This window comes from Scyliorhinus canicula, chromosome 11 (assembly GCF_902713615.1).
Source record: "Scyliorhinus canicula chromosome 11, sScyCan1.1, whole genome shotgun sequence".
NCBI classification, from domain to species: domain Eukaryota; kingdom Metazoa; phylum Chordata; class Chondrichthyes; order Carcharhiniformes; family Scyliorhinidae; genus Scyliorhinus; species Scyliorhinus canicula.
The window spans coordinates 147608559-147621629 of NC_052156.1; the positions used below are offsets into that span (position 1 = coordinate 147608559).

General features: G+C 46.9%; 1 protein-coding gene across 1 annotated transcript in view; it reads left to right on the plus strand.

The window, feature by feature from the left end:
* shank3a (SH3 and multiple ankyrin repeat domains 3a) overlaps positions 1-13071 on the plus strand; it is a 1085379-nt gene that overhangs the window by 930207 nt on the left and 142101 nt on the right. The window lies entirely within an intron of this gene.

Here is a 13071-nt window from a genome sequence, read left to right on the forward strand (position 1 = left end):
GGGAAGCACTTTTCACTTAAATCAGTGTGGGAACTCCTCAAAATCCCTGTCTCCTCGGGTCAGGGAGACAATGAAGCTCTCTTCCCTCCCCCCCCCCCCCCCCCCCCGGCACCCCTTCAACCGATCAGGAGTTAATGGGCGGGATTCACCCAAAAGGTTAACAAAGTCCCCTAGCGTGCACATTTAGCCACATTTCCCGGCACTCGCAGTGCTGAGGAACACATGGTTACTCAACGCAACTCACGTTGGGAGTCACCACATGCCACTCACGTTGAGTAAGGGGTCAGAATGGGGAATGCGCGGCCGAAGCCACACAGCCCCGCTTTGTACAGCAGGATGCGCCGCTCTCAGTGTAGCGAGAGATCGGGACCCCATTTTTAAATGGCATCCCGATCTCCGAGGCCCCCAAAACCATTCCCAAACCCCCCCCCATCCCAGTCCGCATGCACCAAGGGTGACCCCCCCCCCAGTCCGAATGCACCAAGGGAGGGTCCCCACCCCCTCCCTCCACGCACCCCCTCCCAACACCCATGCCGAGCACCCCCGGCCCGATTGCTGCGCAAAAATAGTGCCAGCTTGGCACCTTGGCAGTGCCAATCTGACAGCACCCATTCCAGTTGGCAGTGCCACATGGATACCTTGGCAGTGTCAAGCTGCCATCCATGTGGCACTGCCAATGCGCCAGGCTGGCACCACCAAGCTGCGCCGCAATGCGCTGCTTTTCTGGTGCAATGTGGCCATTGGATTGTGATCAATATCTTAGCGGCCTTCCTGTGCGGATGTAACGGAGCAGCCGCACATGTGGTGACTCCCAACAGAGATCTCTGTTTGAGCTCTTTTCGCCAGACCGGCGATGGAAATTGGGACTCAAATTTGTTAAGGTCAATGGATTGAGTGTCCCACAGCAAGGGGCACAGAATTAGGCAACAGAAGAAGAAAGGAATAGCTTGAAAAGTGGAATCTTCGAGTGCATTTGTGGAGAAGAATATGGTGGAGGGGAATGTAGTGTCAGGAGCTATCCCACTAACCATTGAAATCTTAGCTGTAGAATTGCAGAGACTGCGCCGAGAGGTCTTGGGAGACCATGGGAAGGTGAACGAGGCAGCAATTTCCTTGATTCGAGGGGACCTGGCTAAGGTGGATAAAGTGGTGAGGCAGCCGGGTGTGGAGCTGTAAGAGATGGGGGTTGCTCTGTCGAGGCGGAACAACTAGATTGCATCTCTGGAGGTGGAGGCTGAGGCGACAAGGGTGGTAGCCAACAATAGTTTGAAGGCTGAGGTAGACAACCTGGAACATTGGTAAAGAAGACGGAACCACACAGTGGTTGGGTTGCCAGAGGTGTTGAAGGGCCCAAACCCGACATCGTTTATGGGGCAGTTGTTCAGGAAAATGGAGGGCGGGGGGGGCAGTGATGGCACATCCTGCCTGCCGGGCTGGAACAATGTTGGACTGGATGTGGCCAGGATGAGTTCAGCTTTCAATAAGGCCAAGGCAGCACCACCCCGCGCCCCTCCGTGTGGCCAACGCAAACAAGGGCCTCTATTTTGGGACTCCGGAGGAAGCTGAGGCATTCGTCCAAAGAAATGGACTGGGGTTGAAATAATTGTAGTGTATTTTGTACGGGTTGAGGGAAGTTTGTTTGAAGGTGGGGTGGGGGTTGTTTGTGTTTTCTGGCCATCTGTTTTTATTATCAATGGTCGAGGGGGCGTTGATGGGGCTATTTTGTAACTTTACATGTTGAATTGTATTATGGGGTTAGTGGGATGGGTGTTGCTTATGGTTCATGTTACTCTCTTTTGGAATTAATAAGGTTGATTTTGGTGGGGGTTGGTTTGGCGTTTTGAAATTTTGGGGTTATCAATGGTTCTCTGTGTGGGGGCAAGCCCACCAGCTAAAATAGTTAGTCAACGCGAGTGAAGGGATGGGGTTAGCTGTGGTTCACACAGTGGGGGGTTTATTAGGTATGAGCCTAGGGGTAAAGGTTATTGGGTGGTTGGGGTTTGGTGGGGGGGGGGGGGGGGGGGGGGGGGGGGTTGTATGGGCACCTGGTTGTGGATTGCTTGTTTGGGTGTGGAATTGATGGGTGGTGGGAAGGGGGTGGAGTGGGTTTGTCTTCTGAAGGTGGCTGGGGACTTTGCTTTGTCCTGTTGTGTTGGGAGATCTGGCGGCCATCTTGGTGGGGCTGATGTCAGCCCTTGGAGGGTTACTGGTTTGCCTCACGAGGCGGGAATGGCTGACTTCGGTAGGGGCGGGGTAGATGACCCTCCCATCCAGCTGGTCACATGGAATGTGAAGGGGTTGAGTGGTCCAGTAAAGATGTCTAGGTTGTTTGCGTAACTTAAGACTTTGAAAGCTGATGTGGCGCTGTTGCAGGAAGACCCATTCGTGAGTTAGAGATCAGATAAGGTAATGGAAGGGTTGGGTGGGGCAAGTGTTTCATTCAGAGTTTGATAGTAGGGCCCGGGGATCGGCAATTGTGATTAATAAGAGAGTCGTCTTTTCAGCGGTGACGATGTTGGTGGATCTGAATGGGAGGTACCTGGTGGTTAGTGGGTTGTTAGCGGGTGCACTGGTGGTGCTGGTCAATGTTTATCCCCAAATTGGGACAATGCAGTTTTTATTAATAAGCTGTTGCCTTTGATTCCGGTTTTGGATTTGCACCAGTTAATCATAGAAGGGGATTTTGACTGTGTATTGCATCCTCGACGAGATAAGTCACGGCCTAAGGTATTGAAGCCTTCTGGGTTGGCAAAGGCACTGTTTGCCTTTATGGAGTAGGTGGGAGATCAGACTCTTGGAGATTTCGACACCCAGGGGAGAAAGATTATTCGTTCTCCTCTCAGATTCACCAGGTGAATTCCAGGATTGATATCTTTGAGGTGGGTAGGTCCCTGCTGCCGGGGGTGGTGGAGGTGGGGTGTCAGTGATAGTGATGTGGATATGGAGGTTGGGTCGGGCCCTGCTCAATGCCCCTCGTGGATGTTTGATACATCGCTGCTGGCGGATAGGGGCTTCTGCGAGAGGGTTTCCTCTGCCATTGAGGAGTATCTGAGATTTATCAGAAGTGAGGAGATTCCTCCTTTCACGTTGTGAAGGTGGTCGCGAGAGGGGAGATCATCTCTTTTCAGGCGCACAAAGAGAAGAGTGAAAGGAGAGAGAGGTAGAGGTTGGTGGCTGCCATCTGGGAGGTGGACCATCAATATTCGGCCAATCAGACACCGGAGTTATTGGTTAGTAGGAAGAAGCTACAGTTGCAGTTTGCGCTGCTGTCAGCGGGTAGGGTGGCGTGCCTGCTGCGACATTCGAGGGGGACTTTTTATGAGCATGGCGAAAAGGCTAGTTGCTTATTGGCGCACCAGCTGAGCTGACAGATGGCCTCTCGGGAAATTAAGCAGGTTAGGGGGGGTTGAAACGTCTCTGCCCCAGGCAGGGTTAATAAGGTGTCTACCGCGTTTACAAATCAGAGCCCCTAGAGGATGGATTCTCAATGTTAGAGCTTTTAAACGGTTTGGCTATTCCGGTGGGGGAACAGGAGGAAATGGAGGGACTGGAGGCCCCTCTTACTTTGGAGCAGGTTATGGAGGGTATGGGCTTGATGCAGTCGAGAAGGCCGGTCGAACGGGTTCCCAATTGAATTTTATAAGAAGTTTGCCGGGTTGCAGGCCCCATTGCTGCTTGAGGAGTTTGAGGATTCTATGGTTCCAGGAACGTTGCCAGCCACATTGGCGCAGGTGTCGATTCTTTGATCTTAAAGAAGGATAAAGATCCAGTGAACTATGGGTCGTACCGCACTATTTCATTATTGAATACGGATGCAAAGTTGTTAGTCAATGTCTTGGCTGCATGCATGGGACCCTGCCTCCCAGGGGTCATAGCTGTGGAGCAGACAGGGTTTGTTAAGGGAAGACAGTTGTCGGCCAATGTTTGCATGTTGCTTAATGTCGTCTTGTCCCCTTCTCCAGCCCCTGAATCGGAAATGATTATCTCACTAGATGTGGAAAAGACTTGATAAGATGGAGTGGGCCTATTTGTTTGAGATTTTGGGGAGGTTAGGGTTTGGGTCTAGATTTATATCAAGGATCCAGCTCCTACATAAGGCCCCACAGCGAGCATCCATAGAAACGCTTTAAATGTGAAATACTTCCAATTGAGTAGAGGCACGAGACAGGGATGTCCACTCTCCCTGCTATTGTTTGCCTTGGCAATTGAACCTCTGGCCACAGCATTGAGGTCATCCACGAAGTGAAGGGGGAATAGGGAGGGGGAAGGGAGCCCAAGGTGTCATTGTATGTGGCCGATCTGTCACTGTATGTGGCAGATCCCCTCTCCAGTGCAGAGGAGCTAATGAAGTTGCTTGAGAGGTTTGACTGCTTCTCGGGGTATAAATTGAACTTGGGTAAAAGCAAATACTTTCTGGTGAATCTCCCGGGGACGGGAGCTAACCTGGGAAAATTGTCTTTTCCCTTGGCCAGGTCCAGCATTCGTCATCTGGGAGTCCGGGTGGCCCATGATTGGGCCTTATTACAGAAGTAACATTTTGGGGGTCTGGTTAAAGCAGTGAAGGGTGACCTAAAGAAGTGGGATAGCCTCCCACTGATTTTGGCAGTGAGGGTTCAGTCGGTCAAAATGAATAGCCTCCCAAGATTCTATTTTTGTTTCAGTGCCTTCCAGGTTTCCTTCTGAAATCTTTCTTCTCAGGAGGCAATAAGATAATCTCGTCTTTTATTTGGGTGGGCAGGGCCCCTTGGATCTGTAAGGGGTTTTTACAAAGGGATAGGCAGTCAGGGGTCTTGTATTACCCAACTTGTTATACTACTATTGGGCAGTGAATATTGAAACGGTGCGGAGATGGTATGGGGAACAGAGTGCATGTGGATGGAGGGGAATGACTGTAAAGGCACCAGTTTGAGAGCATTGGTCCCGGTCCTCCTTCTGTTTTCCCCAACGAAATGGGCTGCCAACCTGGTGATGATGGCTACCTTGAGAATATGCGGACAGTTTAGACAGCATTTTAAACTGGGTGTTTAAATCGGTGTTGGCCCCAATTTGTGAAAACCATTGTTTTGTGTCTGCGATTTTGGACTTGATCTTTGGGGTTGATTTGGTCCTTTGGTGGCTATTTTTGGGATCTCAGATTTACTGGAGTTGCAGACAAGGCGAAGGCGGTCGTTCTTAGCCTTCGCTTCCTTAAAAAGCCCAAAGGCGAGTTCTTTTTGTTTGGATGTCTTTGGCCCTGTCCAGTTCCGCAGCCGGTTAAGTGACCTGATAGAGTTTTTGTACTTGACAAAAATGAAGTGTGTAATGAGAGGGTCGGCTGAAAGGTTCTACCTGAAGTGGAAGCCGTTTAGTTGCTATTTCAGGGAGTTGGTCACCATCAGGCGTTAGGGGGGAGGAGGTGCATAGGGGATTGGTTGTTGTTTCTTTTGGGTTATGGGGGGGGTGGTGTGTGGAAGAGTTGAAATATTGAAAACTATTGTACGCATATGGATATAAAGGTGTTATATTGAAAAATTTTGTTGATGAACGTACATTATTTTAAAATCTTGGCATCCGTCTCACAAGACGATGGTTCTCTGTTATGCATTGCATGATGAGGTTCAGAAGCCCCATTTGGGTTTGACAATCTCTGTCAGATTTGAAGACTGTGAAGATGCAGCATTCACTGGTCTCTGGTTTCTCTGGGTTCTCTTCTTGGCTAACTGAGCTTTTCTTTCTGCCTCGTTTATTTCAATATCCTTGCAGACATTCAGCCTCCCGAGGTCACGGCAGTCACCAGATGTCTCCCAGTTGCCCGTGTCAATGTTTGCCACCTTCATATCTCACTTGCAGGTATCTTTGTAGGGGAGGTAGAGATGTTCAGCAGGTTGTGACCCAATGGCCAGTTCGCCATTCAGAATGTCTTTGAATATATATTCATAATCCATCCGATGAATGTGTCTGCTGGCACAGAGGCTGTTAACTTAATAATGAGTGTACCTGATGGATTAGCATAGTCCGGGACTTCTGAGCTGGTGACCTTGTCCGGCCAAGAGATTCTGAGGTTACATTTGAGTACCTCAGTATCTGTCAGCCATTGTGCTAGCTTAAACCCTCTCCGCAATGAGTTTGGTAACACGTTGAAGCCCCCTCCCCACCTCCCTTCCCCTCCTCTCCTTCCCTTCTCTTTTCCACGCCCTTCTATCCCTTTCTTCTCTCTCCTTGCCACCCTTATCTCCACCCTCTCCTGTTTTTCCATCCTTCCCCTCCCCTGTTTCCTTTATCGCCCCCCCCCCCCCCCAATCACACCCTCTCTTAACCTTTCTCCTTCCCTCCTTCAATGAATTGAATGATTTTCAAGCCCCTCCTCAGTTAGTTGACGAATGATTTGAAGCTTCCTTTCCTCAATCAGTTAGCAAGTGAATGGACCACACTGTCCCCATCCCCTGCTCCGGTCCACATGTCCAGTTTTAGTCCAAAATTGATAAAAACATGTGAGATTTACGAAATTGTCCTTGTGCCTTTTCCAAGCTAATAATTTAAATGCTGGGATTCTCTAAGAGAGGGAAGAGGCAAGAATGTCTGCTATTCGGTCCAATCACAACCTGAGAGGGTATTTCTCAAACTGAGAGCATATGACACAGTGAAAGGGCAAAACCTTTTGCCTGCCAAGTTCCTCTCACTGAGCACGTTTTATGAAACTCATACTTGCAGAAAGGACCATCAATAATTGCACGCCCATGCACTCCCGGGGTGACCCAACTGCTTATTGAGTGAGTAGCTTAGCTATACAGACCAGGAAGGCCCCAGGTTCCAGGCGCTGGTAGGTACAGAGTTTGATGATGTCAACAGGGGTTGTTCTCAACTGTCATTTGCACCTTGGGCTCGAAGAGAAAAAATTGACTCCTGAACAAGGATTCCAGTTGTTAGTGTGCATGTGTGAACATCAGGTAAGGAATGAATCACGGTCAACTGATGCCTATTGCAGCTAAACAGCCTGTCAAAAATCAATGTTTGATTCACACAAGAAGAATGGTCACTTGGACGAGGTATCAAAGTCATAGACCAGCACAGAATCAATGCCTTCAAACAAGAAGGATAAATGGGGATAAAAATTGAGGGAATAAGGAGAGATGCCACGTGAGCTGTATGTGAAAAGTGTTGATGTTTGTCTGGGAGTGCAACTTGCCATGGATACACACTCTGGCAAATTATTGTTCAATGTTTATTCATCTATTTGGCAAAGCTTGGTTAAGTTCAAGGAACATGGCCTGATAAGGCAACATATAAAATTGAAATGTCTTTTTGTAGTTCTCATGTTTTAGTTGTGCCTTAGCAATGAACTGGGTTGTAGTTTGATTTTGGGGGATCCGGGTTGAAATTCTGTTCAGACTGAGGAGATGAAGGTCTCTTTGTGGAAGTCTAGTTTGGACATTATATCAATACACTGGTGATTTGGGGGATGTTGATGACGTGAAGTACAATGATTAACAGCATCCAGTCCGGTTTTCAATAATATTGATCAAAAGGTTATCATAGAATCCCTACAGTGCAGAATGAGGCCCACCGAGTCTGCACCAGCCCTCTGAAAGAGCACCCTACCTAGGCCCTCACTACTGTGAGGCAGTAATGCTTACCACTGTGCCACCCACCGTCCTTTGAATACAGAGTTGTTGATGTGAGATATGAAAATGATGGATTTTGAGGTGCTTGGAATTGGAAGTGAGATTGTACAACCATCAGCATGTGTTCAAAGGTGTCAGTCAGATACAAAGTAAAGGTCCCTTCACTCAATGTTTTCCCCCACTGCATGGTACTTTTTCACAGAATCTACTTTCATGGTTCTCCTGCCAATTTTGTGCCAATTTGCTCTGACTTTGGTCCTGTGAACTTGCCTGCACTGAAAACTGGGATCAAGATACCCAAACCTCATTTCACATTGATACTTTGTCACTTGGGACAGGAGTAGTTGCTGAGGTTGAGTGGGAGGTTGTGGAAGTAAATCCACAGAGTACAAGACAAGGCAGTTACAGAATTGTAGAGAATTGCAGAGCCAACATCAGGAAGTACTGGGGGGGGGGGGGGGGGGGGGGGGGGGAGTACAGCGAGATTGCACTCCCAGTGGTCAAAGTGGTCTGAAACGTTATAATCCTGCCTCCGACCCCAGTAGGCCTCACGCAAATCACTAATAGGTTAACAAGATAATTTTTTAAAAATCAAACTAAACACTGTGGATAAATGGATAGGATTGAAAAGCAGAGAAATGATGTTAAATTTGCTTACAACATTGGTTGGACCAAACTTGGAGAAATGTGAATCGTTCTGGTCTCCAGATTATAAAAAGCATATATAGACACTGGAGGAGGTGCTAAAATGTATTTGCAAGAATGAAAACAAAATTGTGAGGCTATACCTGTCAGGAAAGACTGAGCAGACTGGAGCACCATTCTCCAGAAGGATGAAGGGTAACCTGATGACGGTCTTTAAGATTATTATAAGGTATCAATGGTTAGCACTGCTGCCTCACGGCGCCGAGGACCCGGGTTCAATCCCGGCCCCGGGCCACTGTCTATGTGGAGTTTGCACATTTTCCCCCTGTCTGTGTGGGTCTCACCCCCACAACCGAAAAAGATGTGCAGGGTAGGTGGATTAGCCAAGCTAAATAGCTCCTTAATTGGGAAAAAATACTTGGGTACTCTGAATTTGTTTTAAAAGATTATGATAAGGTAGATACAAGGACAATGTTTTCATTTGTGGGAGAAACTAGGGGTCATGAATATAAGATGGTCAATAAAAAATGTGCGAGAACCTCTTTAGGTGGAGAGTTGTGAGACTGTGAAACAAGGAGGAGTTGACCTGAATGACATAGATGCATTTAAGACGAATCTAGATAAACACACAAAGGGGAAAGAAACAGTAGGAGATGGTAGATGAAGAGAATGGGAAGAGATACGTGTGTCAAGTGGAAACACCGACACTGATCAGTTCAGCTAAATGACCCTGTTCCGTGCTGTAAATTCTTTATACATCTGTGTACTCTTCCGTGTCCAGTATTGTTCCACATTCAAGTAGGTGAACATTGCGAGTGATTTTCTGGAGACAAATAACTGTGCAAGCTTTTTAATCAGTGAGTTAGGATAGGAAATTAAGAGCAGTCAAATTGCCCTTTCTGGAGAAGAGTAGGCTACGGGTTGGCAAGAGTTCATGATTCAAGACACAAAAAATATTAAAGACATTGGTGCATTTTTATCAATATTTCTTAGGATGTGTGCAACAATGGCAAAGTTGCAATATATTTCACATTCACAGTTGCCCCTTGAGAAGGTGGTGATGATCTTCCTGAATCATTACAGTCTATGTGATGAAGGTACTCCTCTAATTCTCCCTTATTAAGAAGTTCCAAGATTTTTTTCCAGCAGGAAGGAATGGTAGTAATATGTTCAAGTCAGAATAGTATGTGGCTTTATTGATGTTTCCATGCATCTGCTGCCCTTGTCCAAGTTGATGGTGGGGGTGGCGCAGGTTTTGAAGAAGCCTTGGTGAGTTAATACAGCACAACCAGAGGTTGTACAGGTGGATGTGGTGATGGTCTTTGTCTTAGCACGAAGAGAACGGAGGAACCTGACTCCAAGGCGAAGTAACCAATCATACTTGTTGACCTGTTAAAGTACTGGAATAATCGACTGCAGCCTAATGACAGTTGAAGAATTGAACAAAGATTGAGCAGATGTGTGCTGGTATACAACCCAGGGAGATAATTGGTGACACATTAGAAAGGAAATAAAATGGTGTCACCTGCAGACCTGAATGATGCTCAGGAGGATGGAGGTGGATGCTATTTTTGAACTGCGAAACATAAGGGCTCTGGAAAGGTTACACTTCTTCCAGGTCCAACGGGCTTTGACTGACAATTAAATTAAACTGTCTAGTCTGAGGTAAATTATTCACACTTTATTCCCTGAACAAGTAGGAATAAGTCACTTAAACTGCAAAAACATCTCTTTTAATTCAGTCGTAAAGGTTAAAAATGGCAGGACCGACGTGATGCAGAAGACCGCGCGGTTTTAGTGAAATGGAACTTTGTAATTGTTGGTTTACAACGTCAAAAAAAAAATGAAGCATGCATTTCTTTGGCACCAAGACTATGTTAACGACAACAGAGGACCATCAAGAGGCCACTGAGCCGTCACTGACAGGAGAGTTAATAAATTTGTGCAAAAAAAAAAGTGCCCCAAACTGCAAACGGCTGTCGCAAACGAGATAATGAACTAAAAAAAAAACAAAAAAAAGCAGCCAGCCACACACTAGGAAACGCAAACCAACTGCACAGGACAGCAGGGCACCTAGCGAAATATCTCCCTTGAACCGAGAAACTGCTAGTTCAACTGTTCAACCAGCAAGGCACCGATGAGACCGCCACCACGCCAGAGCCCATCACTGAATCTGGTAAGTCATGTAAATAATGTCTGCTGTCTGTTTTAGTTAGAAATAAATAAATACTAACACCATAGCCCTATCCATTAGTCATCGCTAATATGCATGCTAGCAATGATTCCGTAGAGTCTTGTAGATCCTTAGACGTAACGCCCCAAGTCCATAATCGTTTGCTGTGCCTGCAGTAAGATCTTTGATAAGTGGCACTTTAATGCTGTCCTGATGGCTCAGTGGTTGAATGCACCTCCTCGTGTAGTACTGAGCCATACAGGCCAGGAAGGTCTCAGGTTCGACCCTTGGTCTGTGCTGAGTTAGCTGATCTCAGCCAGGGGCAGCTAGGGGGAGTTGGCGATGGAGGGCACTATGATTGGCCTAAGTGTCCCTGGTGTAGGGAGGGATAAAAACCAAAAATCAGCCATGGTTCCCACTCCTGATCGACACTCAGTGACTCCTGCTGGGCAATGTGCGTGCGCGTGTGTGTGGGTGTGTATGTGTGTGTGTATGTGTGTGTTTAGAAGTTGGCGTGAGGAGAGGTTTGGGCATGATTGTGAGATTTCTTTTGGTCAGATTGCCTACCAAAGCTTGCTGCCATGCGGAAAATAACTCGGTGGGCAGTTGCAAGAGGGATGCCAGTGTCTGTCGGACCTTTCCCCAGCAGGAGTCACTGCTTTCAGGAGCGGAGTGGAGAGGGAAAGACAATTGAAAAAGCGTCAGTGGTACTCTGTCGTCTGCAACAGTCTGATTGTAAAAACAAAATCTCAACTTTCTGCATAGCCCCAAACCCAACATTAAAGGCAACCTCTTATGTCTCCACAGATGAATCTCTCACATCAACCAGCACTGAGTCACTCGAAGGACTCATCAACATTTTCAAAGACGATGACGCTTCTGAGGAAAACGGTGATAAGTCTGACCAGGAAGAAAGCGCCACAACCCCACCAGACCCAGAATCTGAACACCACACTTGTGACTGTGCTGTGGAATGGCAGGAGGACCTGGCACAGGACCAGACTCCTGTGGCTGGATCTTCCAAAGGACCTCTCCTGGATTGTGCCATGCAAGCCGGAGGGTCCACCATGGAAGACCAAGGGACACAGCAGCCACAGCTGAGAGGCGCTGTCCCTGAAACATCCCCAGCACACACCCAACAGATGTTGGAACAGACAATTCACCTCCTTCACGAGGCAGTGCAGAACTTCCACGTCACTGTGCAGTCTGGATACACCCAGATGCACAGTGACATGACAAGATCGCATACCATAATGCAGTTTGGTTGGGCACAATTCACAGAGCAAGTTGGCTGTCTGGTCAGCCTGCTCAAGACCCTGGTGCGAGACCATCAGGCCTCTACCCCTCAGCTCCGTGATGTTGCAGTTCAGAGCTCTCTCAAGTCCCCTGAAGGTCAGTCTGCTGGCGTGGTGCTACCAACAGCCAGCTCTCCTGTAGCTGATGTACTGCCAAATACACAGAGCAATCCAGTGGGGGATCACTTGAATGATGGATCCTCCCAAAGCTCAGTCACCTGTCCTGTAAATAGAACACATGTACATAGTTTTAATATATAACCATGTAAATAACACAACTGCATTGACACAATTTGGGTTCCACCATTGTTAAGTTGCACATCTTCTACATCGGTCAACCAGACTACCTCAACACTACCAATTGAAAAGAAGTGCTCTGTAACTTTGTTTTAATTTGTACGTTCTTCTACATAGCTACTTAGTGAAGGCATCTATGCTGTTTGTTGGAACAGTCAACAAATGTTAGTTCATTATTTGTACTGCTCATCAAACCATTTGACTAAACAGTTTCTATTTCATCACTTCTTTGTCTCGTGTCTTCTTTCCTCTTCCACAACAGTGAATAAGATGATACTGGCTATGATCCTCCCAAGTGTGTATCATTACTAGTTCCCCATTCCTGGTAACATCCTGGTGAATCTGCATTGTCCTCTCTCTAACCTTACATGTCCTTTCTATAATGTGCTGGCCAAAACTGCAAGAGCACATTTTGTACTGCTAGACTCCACACTGGTTTAACAGCTTCTCTATCTATCAGGTAGCACTACCTCAGTACTGCACCAGAGCACAAACCTAGATTATGTACACAAGTCCTAGACTGGGACTTGAACCCACAAATTTGCCGTTACATTTTCTCTTCAGTCGTATCCCAAGGTGTGTATCTCACTGCTTCTAGGTTAACCTTGTACATCTGTTGATATGTTGTCTTGTGGGTCTTCAGAGACCTACTGTCATCAATAACTTCACACTCAAAGTGGTTTTGAGTGCCACATTCAAAATTAGATTAATTTATTTGTTGCGACATAAGAGTAAATAATAATAATAACAGTATCCGCCTCGTAATTATTACTATTTGAAGTCCAATTACTGTTTTTATGTTGGCAAATACAGCAGCGGTTTTGTCCCACCAATGTTCCACAAACCGTAATGAGACAAATGAACGGTTATCTGTTTTCAGGGTATTAATTCAGGGAGAAGTGTTGGTTAGGACACCAAGAAGAAAGTGCTGTTCTTCAATCAGTGTCATAGGATCTTGAATTAGGAGACAATTGACATTTACAGCACACAAAGAAACCATTTAATCCAATTCTGAGATCTAGATCTAAGCGCACTCACCCATGCTCTTGCCATAGCCCAG